This window comes from Aulostomus chinensis, chromosome 19 (assembly GCF_037954235.1).
Source record: "Aulostomus chinensis isolate RoL2024-O1b breed Wild chromosome 19, RoL_Achi_v1.0, whole genome shotgun sequence".
Taxonomy (NCBI): domain Eukaryota; kingdom Metazoa; phylum Chordata; class Actinopteri; order Syngnathiformes; family Aulostomidae; genus Aulostomus; species Aulostomus chinensis.
Window position 1 is genome coordinate 20,735,805 of NC_141338.1, and position 16,985 is coordinate 20,752,789.

At 48.0% G+C, this 16,985-nt stretch overlaps 1 protein-coding gene across 2 annotated transcripts in view; it reads right to left on the bottom strand.

Annotated features, from left to right (window-relative positions):
* Positions 1–16,985, bottom strand: part of LOC147244349 (uncharacterized) — a 51,124-nt gene that overhangs the window by 31,919 nt on the left and 2,220 nt on the right. Inside the window, exons 1-3 of one of the 2 annotated variants that reach the window (XM_086186986.1) lie at positions 4,304–4,358; positions 3,236–3,343; positions 501–631 (exon numbers count right to left, since the gene is read on the bottom strand). The gene's annotated coding sequence lies outside the window, so the exon portion shown is untranslated. Of the gene's footprint in view, positions 1–500; positions 632–3,235; positions 3,344–4,303; positions 4,359–16,985 lie in introns of those variants that run through there. The other variant, XM_086186985.1, reaches the window with a different exon arrangement.

A 16,985-nucleotide genomic window follows, 5' to 3' on the forward strand; every position in this document is an offset into this window, starting at 1 on the left:
CTCCCACAGTGGTGCTTCAGCCCTGTGACCAGCGCTCGCGCACCAGCACTGAGCTGCTGCCTCCTACTCACATGTTCTAACTGTTCCACCGCTCACCAGCAGGGCCTCCACTCTCTCACAACTTCACTCTCACAAACAACAGCCAAGAACTTTGTCCCTGACAGAAAACTGCTGTATTTTTTTGTAGGCAACAGCTGTGCTGCTCCTCCTGTTTGTTGTTCCTGCTTACAGAGTTAATATGTTGGCATTTGACAGCTCATTCTTGTGGCCAAAACTATATTGGAATGTTGTCTTTCACAGTGCCAAATGTTGGAATTTTTATTTTACATTCAAGATATTTAAGGACAATGTTTCCGTCATTTTGTGTTCATCTTTGTATTGAACCAGTCAATGCAGCCAGTCATATAGAAGCCATCCTGCTGAAGCGCCGCTCCTCCAAAGACCCCTCTGGAGGACGAAGGAGCTCCTTGAACCAAACATGCAACGTGTTGTGGACTCACTGTGTCTCGATGTTGCTGAGCTCCTGCTCAGTCTGTCTCTGCAGCTGCTGGAGGTGAAAGGTCAAATCCTCACTCAGGACAGCAAACCTCCCCAGTCCTCCTCTTCCAGTGTCCCCGTCACGCACCAAAGCCTACGATGCAACAGAGAACCAATTACAGCTCAGTGCTGGTGGTTCCTGGCTCACTGGTCCCAGCAGAGCCAGCAGCTCCCTCAGGGAGAGCATCAACAAGGGAACAGCTGACACGTTCAGACTCTAGTCAGGTACCATCACTGATCTAAAAGCATCCCGCTGATCTCTGCACTGTTAGCACATTAGCATGGTGTTAGCTTCACTCAACCAGTCAGCAAGCTAGTTAGCAGGCTCAAGCTCTGACTGCCTAACAACACGTTAGGTACTTTTTTGTTTTATTTCACTGTAAGTTTCTTGCCTAGAACGCAGCTGATCCTTTCACCCCACGTCTTCAGTCTGAGTGAGCAGACCAGTCGCAAACATGGAGGCGGATTAGTGCGGGTCTGTCTCTGGGGCTCGAAACAAAACCATTACAGAGGGAACCCTGGGGCGGCTGCCTCAAACCCCAAGGTCAGGTTCACAGCAGGAATCAAAAAATATGTGTTTTTCCTTGCGAACCGGGATGATGTCACACACATCCCTCCTCCTTGCTGTCTCATAGAGTGTTGATGAACACACTTGACACACATGACAAAGATGACACGTGCAGCTGGTGTCCAAAGATCCTGGACACAAGGACAGGTGAGGACAGCGAGGACAGAGCCGTCTTCAGAGAAGGGAAGACACACGTCCCTCGTGAGTGTAAGGACATTATCTACTTCATCTAAACAGGCGACAGGGGTCGTTAGCACAGGGAGAATATTTAGTCTGGAGACAACCTGAGATCAGACTGAGTCGAGATCAGTTAGTCATGTTTAGTGAAACCAAGCGAGCGATGAATCAGCAGCTGATGGAGGAGAGAGGAGAGACAGACGGGGGGGTGGTTTGAAGAGAGCAGGACAGAGACCAGAGGAGACACGAGACGATGATGAAGGGGTAAACGTTGGTAGAGGTGACGTGTCGCGTGATGCGTCTGGACTCGTCGCAGCCGTGAGCGGCTGTCAGCCGAGAGACGACAGACCGGTTGAGTCATCCTGGCAGAACATGGCGGTCTGTGAGGTGCGTGGCACTACGTTCTCCAGCAGCCACGTCAGAGCCACACCAGCCTCACCAGAGCATGAAACTTAGCAGTGGCTGAACATCGTTAGAATCATCTGCTTTGCAGAGTCACCATGGTGACACACACACATCTCAGACATTGATATTGTTGGATTCACACCACTGACTAGTTTCCCTGCTGGCCTGTCAATCACAACTTGCTGCTTAATCTCTGCAGCGCTTCTACACCAGGGGCACTGGCCGAGTGAGCCAGGACACCCACAGATGCATGCTGGGTAAATCCTCTCGTGTTACAACTTGTTGGGTCCATTGTGAGACGGCGACACAAGTACTCAAAGAGTGTGTCTGAACACCAGATGTTGAGTGCATTCAGCCGCCGATGCTCAACAGGCCACGCCGCGATACGGCCCAGTTACATGTTACCATGGTGCACATTTTCACTTGAGATCATTTTCTCTCACTGGACCTCTAATTAAATACCCTGGTAATGACCACACATGAGAAAATGACCAACAATGATCAGCAATTCAGAAATTCCTTCGCTTTCATCGACTCTGGCACCGCAGCCGTGACAGGTTCAGCGCCGCCTGGTTCGTGTCCACTCGTCCCCGCTGCAGACTTGGAGGGAACTGGTTCAAATTGAGCTCAAACATGGACGGGGCCTGTCACCTCACACGCTCACGATATCTCTGGAGCGTCTCGAAATATAGTCCGCATCTGACTAGGCCCGGTTCAAAGGTCAAGGTCAATGTGACGGATGCTGACAACAGCCATGAGGGGTACCTGCATACACACATCCATACGCCGGTGGTGAGAGATGGCCTGAACCCAATTTAAGGACGTTGTTAAGTTAAAGTGAGTGAGTTGACAGCTGCCTGTGACTAGTAGGAGGCCTTTGATTAGCTACAGGCCAGGCAGCAGAAAGCCCTCCTCTCCTCCAGCTCTTCAGAACTCATTTGAAATGCTGTCATGTCGGACTGTGATTTAAGGATTGTGAAATAAAGACACCTAACAGAGCAAACTGGATGTGAGCTGCCTGTCTGGACACGATGCTAGGAAATGGAGGAGGAAAGAAAGAACACCGGTCCACCACGTCAACCCTCTTACCGACATCTTTAACAAATTCCTGTAAAACAGAACAAAAACCTGCGAGCTCCGCAGAGACAGCGTGACACTCGAAACCTTTTCTGAGCTTCTTTTCTACCGATGGCGTCATATTTCACATCAACGAGGATTAAAGTGTTTGTGTTCAAATCAGTCCGACTAGAAAACTCAGCCCTCGGGTGATGAACTTCCCCCTGGATAAGAACATGCACCACATTTCTATTTCCATTAGTTAAAGGCTGTTGAGTCATCGCTTTACAGTCACACACTGAATTCATTGGTGTCTTATTTGTATTTATATAATTCATGGTTAAATGACTGCACTCATGGGCTGAAGTGATTGATTATGAAATAAGTAAACCAAAGATTTATGACACATTCATAATATTATGTAACTCTTCTGGCTTGCCACAAGTAGAGTACCATCACACAAGTACTTCTAGAGAGAAAAACTTCCTTTACCTGTTGATCCCCAGAGGACTGTAGGATGTGAACTTTGTCTTCTATCAGCTGCCGTAGTTTGTGCAGGGAAGCAGGAACGTCCTCTCGGTTTCTCAGGAACTCTGACGACTGAGGAGAAAGAGAGGAAAGGATATCATTATTTTTTATCAACTTTCATCACAGTAACCTTCGAACAGTAAAGCTGCCTAAAGTTGCACAAGCAGCAGATCTGGCAGCACCCACTCCCCCGGCAGTCTGATCCAAGTGGCTGCTGGAGTTGTGAAAATATGTTGTAAGGAACTAAATCCCTCCTTGTGCTGTGCTCTTGCTGCTGAACGAGGGGCTCAGATCTCCCTGGTTGTGCGGCTCTTTTGCTGCCTGTGAGGAATGTTTTCTATCACATGTGACAGTATCATGTGGAAGTCATTCTTTAAATGTGAGTAACACCTCAGTGTGACAGCTTCGCTTGACTGTCGAGATCGTCGAGAATGTCTAGACTCTTAAGTTTTACCCGCTGCAGGAATGGAGACCAACAGGACGAGGAGAGCGAGGCAGAAATGTTGGCCGCCCTCTTCCACCCTGCAGCTTATGAACCTGCAGCTTCACTCGCAGACTTGGAAGGGTTCAGTCAGGGAGCTTCAGTACCGGAGCCGTCCCAGCGCTCAGTGGTGCTACTGGACTCAATAAAACCTGCTTGGTTTGGGGTCATTTAAACTGTACAAATATTCCAGCATCCCAGTACTGGCCTGGAGCTGTGGTTTGCTCTGGGCCTCGTCAAACAAACGTACACTGCAAAAAGAAAATCAGTGTTTCTTTCATCCATCCATCCATCTTCAACCTCTTATCCTGTTAAGGGTCGTGAGGGGTGGAGCCTATCCCAGCAGCCTTCAGGCGAAAAGCATGGACAGGTCACCAGTCCATCACAGGACCAACACATATAGACAGACAACCATTCACACTCACTGTCACACCTACAGTCAATTTAGAGTATCAATCAGCCTCGTCCCCTCTTGATGTCTTTGGACTGTGGGAGGAAGCTGGAGTACCAGAGAGAACCCACACAGGAACAGGGAGAACATGGAGACTCACACAGAAAGATCCTGTGATGGAGCCGGGACTGGAACCTGGAACCTTCTTGCTGTGAGGCCACAGTGCTGACCACTGCACCACCGTGCTGCCTTCAATGTTTCTTGAAGTAAACTAAACTGTTAGCTTGTCGTGATCATCAACACCTCTACTAACAAGTACAAACAAGAATTAACCAACTGAATACCTGTTTGATTACAGTCATCATATATTCATCAGAAATAATAACAATTACAAAAGAAATCCATCGATGATGTAATGAGACATTTACTTCAGTGACTCCTGTAGTCCCGCCCCTGGAATGCTGTCATTTTTTATGGTTTGTTTGTTTTCACCTCAAATGTTTTTCTTGCTTTACTTATGGCTGCAGTTGTAATTTCAAATGGAAAAATGTACGGCTCAAAACCTAAACTTTAAATCTGCCAAACAGCCCAGGGATGTAAAAGCATCAGAACGCTGATCCAAGGAGCAGTGACGCGGAGGCAGACGTCAGAGCAGGAGGCACCAGAGCTCAGAGCCCAGCCCAGGGGAGCAGGCCTGGCTGATCACACCTGAGCTCACCTGGCTGGCACACGGCTCATTCACACCTCCCGTTAGCTCTCAGCCACATACCAGATCCCCTTAAAGACATCCCTGGTAATATTTCCGAATTATTCTACTCCACTTAAACTCGTGAAATAATTATTCAATGAAACCAAACCTCAGCCTCCACAGCCACACTTGTCTTGACATGAACTTGACTAGCAACACACCTTAAACACACGCGTGTGCATGCGACAGCGCAGTTTGTCAGGTGACTCTTTTTTTTTAGGGAGGGGTCGTGTCCACCTTCAGGTTAGCCAGAGGGGCTCATGTAGAAGCTGAGCGTGTGCTGCGATGGCTGAACGAGGGAGAGCCTGAACTCTGATGTCATCAACAACATTCAGAGTTTGTTAAATGAGGATGTTGAAGGTGTTCGTGCCCACCAGCAGACTCAGCTGCTGGGAGCTCCCACCCACCATTGTGAGAACAAGCCGGGGGGCTTCATATGTGTGTTCTCATCTTAAAGAAGGACATCAAACTTCATACTTAAATACAACGTACAGATGGACAGAAGGCAATTAGTTCCTCACTCGCCATATGAGTGGATGCATCCACAGCATGCGTGGGCGGTGGTTCCTGACACCCCGAGTGTGTGTAGTCTGAGTAGATGCAATCAAAACAAGCCCGTTGTGATTGAATCCTTCTGAGAACAATGCAAGTAGCAACAGCAGCTGAGCGCCGGGGTTGTGGAAAGAAGGGTAGACGAGTAAAGTCGTTATTCAGAGAGTTGGAGTCACACAACATGATCTCTCAGAAGCGTTAGCGTTGCCTGGACGCAGCCGTGGAGTGTGTAAGTTTAGTCTGCTTGAGTCAAGGCTAGCAGCAGTTAGCAGGTGAAATAATTCTGTGTTTCAAACACACACATCCAGCAAGAGCAGCTTCAGTGTCCAGGCAGCATCGAGTCTTAAGAGGAGACGCGCACTGATCACGTGTGCCTGCATTAGGAGGTAAAAACACCAGCATTCACCACCTGGAGTGAGAGGCCAGCGACTGCTTCGTTTAGACCGGCTATGCTGATCAACCCAGACCAGGTGACCTCACTGGTCCACCATTTAGAGGCTTCTAATGAGTAAAATGGTTCTCTACTCACGTGAGGATGTGGAGAGAGGGAAGGGTTCATGGTGACGGGCAGACTCAAACTCATGTCCTGACTGAGCTCAGACCACTGGGGGATTTTGTGTGTGTGTGTGTGTGTGTGTGTGTGTGTGTGTGTTAGTGGGTGGGGGCTACACTACTGTGTACATGGAGATGACCCTAACTACAACCCCGCTAACCTGAGTGGACGATCAAGAGAGAGAGAGAGAATGCGTACTAGTTAATATCTGGCCAGAGTTCTGTCAGGTTTGTGTGTGAGTGAGTGTGTTTATCTGGACGTGGAGACAGAAGTTATGACTGCCTGCGTTTGTGTGGCCCAGAAGGCTCGTCTGAACTGGAATCCTGCTGCTTTATCTGTGTTTGGAGTGAAGCAGCGAGCCGGAGGTCCAATCCCAGTGCACTTTACTGTGGATAGGATCAAGAATTCTCACCTCGAATGATTATGAGAAAGAACAGAGCATTAGAGGTAGGAGGAGCTGGGGGTGTGTGACGGAGGAGCGCTGGTGGACAAAGAAATCTATCTCACTGTTAAATAACTGTCACTCAATCAAAAAGTTGCACGAAACACCCGTGTAGGACGAACACCCAGACGAGAGTTCAGTCGGATCAAGAGAGACTTAATAAAGTATGACTACACCTGACATTAATCTGGATTCCAGGGTTCCAGTCCGGATCCCCACCCTGGGGTGTGTCTGTGTGAAGCCTGATGACTTTGGCAGGGTGCCAGGTCCGACACACCTTGATAAGCAGGTCAGAAGGAGGAGGGCGGAGCCTCCCGACAGCTTGCTCCCTCCTTATTCTGTCTCTGCTTCACAAACAGGAACATGCAGTAACTCAGTCTGAGGCTTTATTCACGGTGCATCTTCATCTTCATCTTCTTCTTCAGCAAAACGACTTGACCAGAGAATTGATTTTACCTTCTGTTGTGCTGCATAATGACCATTTACATAAAGCATGATTCAAACTGAGGTTCTTCTTCACGACGTGGGACCAGGACGGCCAGAGTCGTCAGTGGCTGTTTCTTGGCTTTCCTGCATTCATCCTGCAGTGTGATGAGTGTTTCATGGGTCTGAGCACGTGAGACATGTGTCTGTTTGCTCCCACTGAGCAGCGCTTGCCCCAACATTGATATTACAATCAATGGATGATGGGGGGGGGGTCTGATTCTGCAGGAGCCTTTTGGACTGCAGCCTGCGCTCAGCGCGGCTGGACAGCTCCCAGATTAAAGAGCTCTACTGGATTTACTGCACAGCTCAAGCTGGATGCTTCGCCTCCTCCAGCTAGGAGCTGATCAGCTCCTCAGCAGCTCCAGTGCGACCAGCTCTCGCTCACCACCATCCTTCAACTCTGAGCCATCAGACAGGAAAAGTAGTAGTAGGAGGAGGAGGGGAGTAACAAACAGGACTGATCCAAAATCAGCTTATGTGACGGCAGGATTTAGACGTCTCTCGCGGGGAGCGTCCCATTCTTTTCAGGTGAGACACTGCAGACGCTCCCTGTTTGTACTCATAACATGATGTGGTCTGGTGAGGCTGCTTCTCAGCCCGCAGGAAGACGTGAGTCATTGTATCATCTTCCCCGGTCGGCCCTTATATTGTGGAGATTATATGTCCTGTCCTCGTGTCTTCTTGTGCTGGTACACAAGAGTCCAGCTGGTTTTGTAGGTTAGACCATGTTTCTGTATCCATGGGTCAGTTTGAGGCGCTCATGTTTTATCCGTCATCGTAGATGTCTTGTTTTTCATGACATCATTTCATCCTTGACCATCTCATGCATTTAGCATCAGTTCTTCCAACATGTCCTCCAGCAGTCGACTCCCAGAAACTATCGCTGGTATTTCAAGCAACTCAGAACGATTTGGAGTTCTGACCCTAACCCATGTGGACAAAAAAGGTCAAAGGTCATAACTCTGTGGACACACATTGTCATGATGATGTCACTCATGATTACTCAGTGAACAGAAAGGTCTGTCAGGGATCCCCCCCCCCCCCCGCATGCCGTGCTCATGACTCACAGCTCTGGTATGGCACCTTGTGTACAGTTGCACTTTGAACCAACCAGGCCTTTAAACCAGGAGGAGCAGCAGGAGACGCCCTGCAGGCACATTTATGAGCAGCTTTACAGACCTACACGTTAGCTTTCACCCTTCACCTCTGATGATGTCAACATATCATAAAAGATTGCATAATATAGCAGAAATACGACAAGTGGAGCCTGAGCTACAATTAGCATTCCTAGCAGGCTGACTGACGTGCATGAGACGATGAGACTTTTATCTGATTCTCACTCACTCACTCACTACCTTGTTCAACACATTTGAAGAATTCTATCTTTTAAACTATCACCTGTCCTGGGTGAAAGTCTTCCCACAGGTGTGAACGCATCTTCACACCAGGAGCAGAACCCTGCTGGAGGCAGAGAACCCACATCCTGCCTGCAGAGATGTGCCACCCCTCTGCTTGTGTGCATCTTCATCTTAAGTTGGGTGGGGTCTAACGTTGGTATGGCCACTACTCCAGAACAAGGGTGAACACACACAGGTTGAGCGCCTAAAATCATAGCCTACCCACCCTCACACACACCCTCACACACACCCTCACACACATCCTGTCACTATTTCCATGTGCTCTCTCTAAATACTTAAGCATCATTAGCTTCTTATCCAAGAGGCTGGAAAGTCTGAGGTCTTTAACCCCCAAGGGTCATTATTAAGGTCTTTGATATCTGTTCGTGGTCCCAGATGTTGTCATGACAACTGCTGGAGTCACTACGTGGCTGTTACTGTAAATCCGCTTTGGGATGGAGGGACACAGGACTGAAGGGACCCAGCCTCCTCTAAATCGCCTCTAATATAAAGGTACGCTGGTCTTAAAGGCGCTCATCTGTAGCCCTCAGTAAAGTGCAGGGGGTCGGCTGGTCGTCCCTCCTGTGTTGGGCCCTGTGTTTGTGTATCATGGTTTATTTTCACAGGCTTCAGGTCTGCACACCCAAACACTCTATCATGAAGCTAACGCTATCAGTGGCCTTGAGTGACCTCCACAGTGGCTGAACAGCTGGACCTACCTGTCTAGAACCGCACCAACTACTTTCAACAGTGGAAGCAGTTTGCTGTTAATGACGCAGGTGCAGAGGAACCATATCACCTTTCCTGCATTTGAGCTTCACTCCTTTCTTCTCACAAATGAAAGAGTTCGTGAGGAAGGAGAGGAGGCTGAATGAGGCACTGCTCTGACTGCAGCGTCAGTGTGCAGCACCGATGCAAGTACATGAGACAAAGTAGCATAGCGCTAACTGTGGTGGTGACCCAGTTCTTCTGTATTCAGCACACACATGAATCTTCCTGAGGTGAACCGACACAGAAAATGTGTTGAGTTCATCATTCTCCATCATTCACTTTCTCCTTATGAAAAGAAGAATTTGTGCACCTCCAAGAGGATGAGCTGATAGAAAATATGCCACAAAAACAACACCAGTGACGGCACGGACCCTGACCAGCAGGAATTTGCAGACACAGATTAACTGAACAACAAGCAACGTGCATCTTGTTCATAAACGCCATGAGCCACATTGTCCATCACGCACGTGGATGGAATCCTCGGCCTGATCAATGACAGGTTTTCACCTCATTCCAGCGTTACGCAGCTCTCACAACCAGACGAGTGAATCCAGGCTCACACTGCTACTTCAAGAGAGCTCCTCACCCAAAAACAGAGACCCAGAAGGAGAGGAAGGAGAAGAAGGAGAGGAGAGGGAGAGAGGGAAGGAGAGGAAGCAGCACCTCGTCATCACTCTCACACGCTGAGAAAGTCCTGCTTCCTACTATTACACCCATTCTTCTACCGCAAAGAAGATACTTATCACTATTAAATACTGCAGACATTAAGACAAAAATGTTCAGGTTACCACTATATTTAAGACGCCACTAAGTAGTACTTCAAAGTAAAAAACAGACAAAAACATGCTTTAAAACAAAACTGAAACTAAAAACTGAATGAAAGGAAATGAAAATGAAATTCTGGCAGTTTAAACTGTCACCTCTTCATCTTTTACATCAATTTGAAAACTAGAACATGCACAAAAACAACATCTACTCTCCCAGCTCAGCAGCCCCCCCCAGCCTGCACCCAGCCTGCACCCAGCCGGCCCTCTGACGAGGCTTAATGAGTATTAAGCACTGGGTGACCGCAGTATTGGAGTCAAGCCAACTTCTCCAGATGCCAAATTGAAGCCTGGAGGTACTGCATAATGCAAAACAACACTCATTAAAACTTGGAGGAAAAAAACAAGGCGTTCTAAAACGTAAAAATGCACCAAGATGCATTTCAGGGGAAGCAGGATGGCGGTTTCTTCACGATGGAGATGAATAATTAGGACTTTCAGGTGTCCATTAGCGGGAGAAATTACAAGATGTAGAAAAAAAAAAAGGGTTTCCAAAACACACTTCTGACCCTGAAGTGTTTGGCCTGAACATTCTGTTGAGGTGGGGAAGAGAGACGCCGATGAAATGAAATGGAAAAGAAAGAAGGGAGGTATTCAGATTGCATACAGATGAGCTGAGTTAGATCAGACGTCAGCTGGCGGTTCAAGAATGTGTCTGAGATCCGCTCGGCACTCTAAAAATGACGGGACGATAGGAAACAATGTACTAACATATTCTGTATGGTTATCTAAACTATTGTTATCTACAGTAGATCTATGGAGTTGATATTTAACGAGTTTGACGTGTTCTGAGTGGAAGTCTTCATGTGACAAGCGTGTGCTCTACACCGACGACAGTGAACTCATCATCTGCTGTGAAGGGAATCTTTGCAGCAGCGAGAGCAGCAGTCACCCACCTGGACTCTGACTTGACTGCATTTTTGGATTTGAAACGAGAAGAAGGCCGACATCAAAACCAGGGTTTAACAGGGTGTTGCTGCTCATTACTGGCTCAAGTAGAACGGAGGTGAAACAGACAGTAATAGTCCTGATGATGCTGGTGTGGCAGGGGCCGGTGGCCCTGACATGGCCTGTCTGTACCAGACATGCAGCTGAACAGCAGCAATGAACTAACAACATGACAGCTCACCTCCAGTCTTCGTGTTACTTTGCGCATCAGCTGATGCGTCAGACTTCCTGTACCAACATACCGCTGCCCTGTTTTGCACAAGTGTTTCCCTTCAGCCTCACTTTGAGTCTGATCTGACAGCCAAACTACCTGTGAAGAACCTGTGCCATCAGTGTCAGAGCCTCAGATCATTCGCCAGTGCTCATAAACCTGAAGAGCTCAACATTCCGGGAAGACGTGCTCCTGTTTCAGGTTGGAGAAGTCCAGCACATTCCTGACCTGTTCTAATAAAGGAGGGGAGAAAAATAGCAGCAGCGTGATTGTGACTCACTGTGAGGGCAGAGCGGAACCCGAGTCTGGCGCTACGTTGATCACCCAACACCCCCCCACCCCCCAACAGCCAGCCGGGCCTCTACAAGAGTCCCAGTAGCCAAATGTAACAGAATGTAACATTTTTGATGCTGAAAGCAGCATCTTGGATCTTTAAATTCTTTGACTAAATCATTGAAATAATACATAAATAAATGCTGCTGCTACGCTAGCAACACGCACATGAAGACCAAGTACTTGTCATCGGGAACCTACTGAAGCTTTCTGAGGTGAAGCAGATGTGATGCTCACATGTTACATTGGGATGTTTTAGTCAGAATTGTTAGTGTGTGTCTAATGAGCAGCACCACTTTGCACCAGGGACAGGATAAAGCCCACACACACACACACACACACACTGGCATGTCTATGTATATACATCTATACGTATATATACATATGTATTATGCCATGCAGTACCTCCTCCAAGTGTGTGTGTTCACCCTCTCCCACACCTGCGGCTTGTATTTTGGGCAAATGTGGAGAGCAAAGACGCACCAGAGTGACATGCTAAGAGCTAATGAAGGGTCATAACCCACGAATTAAACGTAGCAAAGCACTCACAGGACACACCAAGCTCTGTCAAAATGTCTGAGATGATGATGATGATGATGATGATGATGATGATTCCTGAGATGCTGAGGGGCAGCAAGGCTGCTGGCTCTTTCATGCCTCTTGCAATTTATTCTTTAGAAGTCCTGTTTTCCTCTCTTACGCCACGGTTTCCAGAGCTGAGCCCATCTGAGAGCTGAACACTGCAGCAGCCATATTGGGGAGCAGTTTTCAGCACGTACACGAGCGACGCCTCCGACACTGAGACGGGACTTTAGCGAAGATTAGCAGACGTCTTCGATCAGCAGTTCAACTTGTTATATGAAACATATTTGCATATTCATATATTCTGGGGTTTTAATTAGGGAGGAGTGGGTGGCATTCTAAGTATTTTAATGTGCTAATTATACCGTATTTTCCCCAGAACCCCAGTCAGACACACATGCTGGTATTTATCAGAGTATTTGTTGAGAGCCTTATTATATGCGAGGAGGAAAAGGAGTTTTACCTTAAGAAAAAGTGATTTTGCTGCTTCTTGTCAACTAACCTCAAATTTCACATTGCCATCTACACAACACTAGTTATGAAATCCAGGTGACACAAAGAATGATTCTGAGCAGTAAAAAGTAAAGAAATAACAGATGATTCTTCAGTTCTACGTCGCTCTGACACTTGAAGTAGCGTTCAGGAAAACTCTGTGTTTGAGACGCAAACTGCTGCCTGGCACAGCTGGCAGAGCCTCGACGACCAACTTCTGGACAACTTTATATTTTACCCCCTCATAATAATACTCATATGTGTCCATCTACTTATACGGATGTGTCCCAGAATGTCACGTCCTCTCCTGCTGTTGACGCCGTGGTATCAGCCTTATGGCGTCACCATGGGTCGGACCGCCACTGACACCCCACATCAGCTCATCGTTTCATCTCACACACCTGCACTGGAACCTCAGGACCAAATCAAAGATTCGGTTGTTTTGAGTTCAAGGTCACTGTGACGCACACGTGTCACAGATTACTGCAAAAAGAGCATGTAACTGTCAGAGGGCAAAGGTCAGGCACCTCAGCACCACCTAACGAAAGAATGTGAGTTCATCCTGGACAGGGAGCGAGGTGAGTGTGTACGCTCAGCACACCACCTGATGACTGTTCAGAGTGTGTTACCATGCAGCTCACACCCTCATTCCTAACACACCTACCACCTCCAACCATCCTACTTTCCCATGATTCACTCTGAGTAGAAGTCGTTACTGTATGTCACATTCAGTCAGAATGTTATAGGCCAACGACGAATGCGACTCCAGTTTACTCTGAGAAGACAAACTTCTCCACACATTGAGTCACCAGCAGGAACTTTAATCATGACCTTGTGGCGCTGCTGGCTAACAGCGTAGGCTACCTTTCAAGTTTCCGAGTGACGCTAAACTAATTGTTGCTAACTATTTGCTCTACATTCCATTCGTAAAATGATTTTTTTTTTTTTGCCTTACAGCTCAGCCCAATTTGGCTTCACCTGCTCGGGAAGGACACATAACTGTGGTCCATTGGCAGAGGGAGGCACCACAAAGCCAGCTCACCAGGACGTATGTCAAAAACAAGCTCATGTTGGCCGCCTCCTACAAAGGTGGCTCTCCTGTAACTTGGTGAGACCGCCATGGCAATTAAGTGGCACAGACTCTATACGTTACCTGCTGACAGGTTGGCCCGTTATGTCCACAACACCACCAAACGCAGCTGTACCATTACACCAGTGCAAACTCCACGTGTCACGTTGCATAGCCCGGCCAGAACAAGCATATTACACGGAAATATTCAGAGCAGCTCCCGAGCAGCTAGAATGGAATCCAGGGGGCAACTGGCTGCCTTCAAGTTACACCCAGCAGAAGTGCACAGGCTCAGATTGTTGTTCTACTTGTCTGACATCTTTATTGATGCACAAGAACATTCACCTCCACATTTATGGTGACAAGCACATGGCACCAAACGCCTCTTACCTTCCAATGCATAACTTTGTCCTGTGACCTCTAGTGGCCAAATGTTAAACAATGTATCCGTCTATCCATCCATCTATTTTCTATACCACTAATCCGTTAAGGGTCAGGGGGCGGAGCCTATTCCAGCTGACATTGGGTGAGAGGTGGGGTTCACCCCAGACAGGTCACCAGTCCATCGCAGGGCCATCAGGAGCAAGAAGGGGTTCAGTATGTTGCTCAAGGATACTTGGACATGGTCCAAAATGAGGATCGAACCAGCAACCCTTCAGTTGCTAGACAGCCACTCTACCTCTGAGCCATGCCACCCAAACAATGCATCCATTCCATACTAAAACTGAGGAAATCACTTCTTTTTTAACCCAGGAAAAATCAAGGGGGTGAATATAAAGTGATCTTCACAGCCAGCACTGGGTAGATTGTGCTGTAGCCCACCTGAGCATGGAGCTTTGATTTCTTTTAAGTTGCAAAGATGGAGGAATCTGCTATGTACCATATAGAGACTCGTAGCATATTCTAAATATCAGTCCACGCCCTCACGGACAGATACAGCCTCCCTGACCGTTGGCTGGCAGGGTCGCAGGCTCTGATCAAGCCAACAGCACAAGGGATCTAGACTGCACCCGGGCTTGTGTCCGTCCGCTGGGTCACTTTTGGAACATAATGACCTGATGAGGATGAAAAAGCAGGTTAATGGTAGGTTGCCACAAAGAGCAGAGTGAATAAGGAAAAGAGCCACGAATTCCTCTGCATTAATGATTGATGGGTAGCAGACGCCACCTCAGGCTGTTCCTCATACCAGAGCACGCCACAGTGGAGGGAGACCAGGAATGAATGACACACGACAGATGACTCCCTCACTGAGACTTTGAGGGGACAGAAGCTTCACGCTTAAAATGTATTATAGAGACCCCCCCCCCCCCAAACAATCACGCAGGAGCACGCACATGCACACACACACACGCACGATCTGAACAGGAGCTGACAAAACACGGCACAGATGAAAATGCCGGAGCACCTGAAGTTCCTCAGCTGTCTCTTGAGTCATAAAGAGTGCTCCAGATCTAATTTTGACAATTCTAACTCACTGATAGTGTTGAATTTGTGTTTTTATGTTCAATTTGTGTGCAGTGAGTTCTGCTTAAAGCTCAATACAGCATTTATACTGATCATTCAGATGTCAGAGTTTTATATTCTGTGCAAGCGTTCTTTCTTACGCTGGTCCTCCTGAGTAGCAGATGTCACTGCAGTGAGACGTGCGTGGTCACTTTGGCAAACATGGAGGGACAAGAGGAGACTGTCGAGAAAGAAGGAGGACAAACACAGACAGACTCCTTCTCTGACATACAGTCTTGTCCGCAAAGGAGTAGAGGAGCCAGTTAGGGTGGTTCAGCCATCTGGTCGGGATCCACCTGGGTGCCTCCCTAGAGAGGAGTTCTAGCTACGTCCTGCCAGAGGGAGACAGACCCAGGACCAGGTGGAGGGACTACAGCTCCCCCCTGGCCTGGCACACCCCAAGAACCACCCAGTCAGAGCTGGTCTATGTGGCTGGGAAAGAGGGGTTTGTGGTTCCTGCTGTGGGTGCAACCCCCATGACCTGATTCAGAAGAAGGCTTGGGATGAATGGATGGATGATGGACAGATGGATGGATGGATGAAAGACAGATGATGGATGGATGAATGGATGAAAGATGGATGATGGATGGATGAATGGATGGACGGATGAATGGATGGATGAATGGATGGGCAGATGAATGAGACACCCAGGACAGACAGATGGTCGTGTGGGAGGCTGGAGAGCGAGGGACTGCACCAGAGCTTGTGACCAGCACAGGAGTTGCAAACGTGTGTGTGTGAAAGCTGAGCGACAGCGACGACCAGCAGCAGTCCTATCCTAGAGATCAGGAGGCGTGAGACGACACAACGACACACTCCAACAATCCACGGCTCAGAGGACAGACGGCCTCGCAGCGGCGGCCACGATGAAAATACTTCAGCCCCGCTGCCACACCCACGTGACAGCACCAACGCTGATGCACAGAACCTCAAAAACTACAGTGATACCAAAATCATTTTGAAAAACGGAGTGACATACAGGTTTGATGACTTGGGCCAGGATACCAGTTCAGTCTGACGCCATACAGAAGACACGAGCCAGCGGCTCATCGGTCAGTCTCAATAACGGCACCGGTACCAATAAAGATGAGCCCCTGGTTCACCCCTGCGACGACAGCTGCTAACGTATGACAATGATTTTCAGGCTCCCTGTTTATTTTGCGACAGAAAACTGTGGCCTCGGACCCAAAAGTGGACCTGAACTGGGACTGGGATTCAGGACTCCGGCCTGCAGACGGGGACACGGCCAACCAGAACACACAAGTTCAACAAAAACATGTTCCCTCTCTATTTCTGGATGCCCTCTTGGCAGTGTGAGAGAGAGAGAGAGAGAGAGAGAGAGAGAAAGAGAGAGAGAGAGAATGTAATGGGTGTGTTGTGAGGCAGAGCTGTTTTATTTTCTTGTTGGTCTGGTTGGTTAACTGTCTGAAATGAAGTCAAGGGAAAGAATGCCGCCCCATGACAGCACATTAAAGAGGCAGTGAGAGTGAGAGTGAGAGTGAGAGAGAGAGAGGGAGAGAGAAAACGGGTGTGTCTGAGTGAGAATTCCAGGGAACAGAAGTCTGAACGTGCAGGCCAACAGATGGACGGAACCCTGTCATGGTGCTTTTCATCTACAGCTGTTGACATAAAGTCACAACTGTGGTCTCAAGGAAAAATACAATCAATAAATTCTGATCAAGAATTATGAAAATGATCAAGAAAAAGAGAAGAAATGGTACTGAAAGATAAAAATGGCCTGCGTGAAGGAAGTCAGGCCACCGCCCTCATGGACTGGGTCTCGACCTGATCCGAAGGCAGAGAATGTCTGGTATGATTTGCTTTGACAACTGAAGCGACTCCAGACAAAAACAAATAGAGAAAGAGGAGAAGATTAGAAGGAACGACTGAGTGGAAAAACTTGAAAGGGACAGTGAGAATCAAGAAAATGG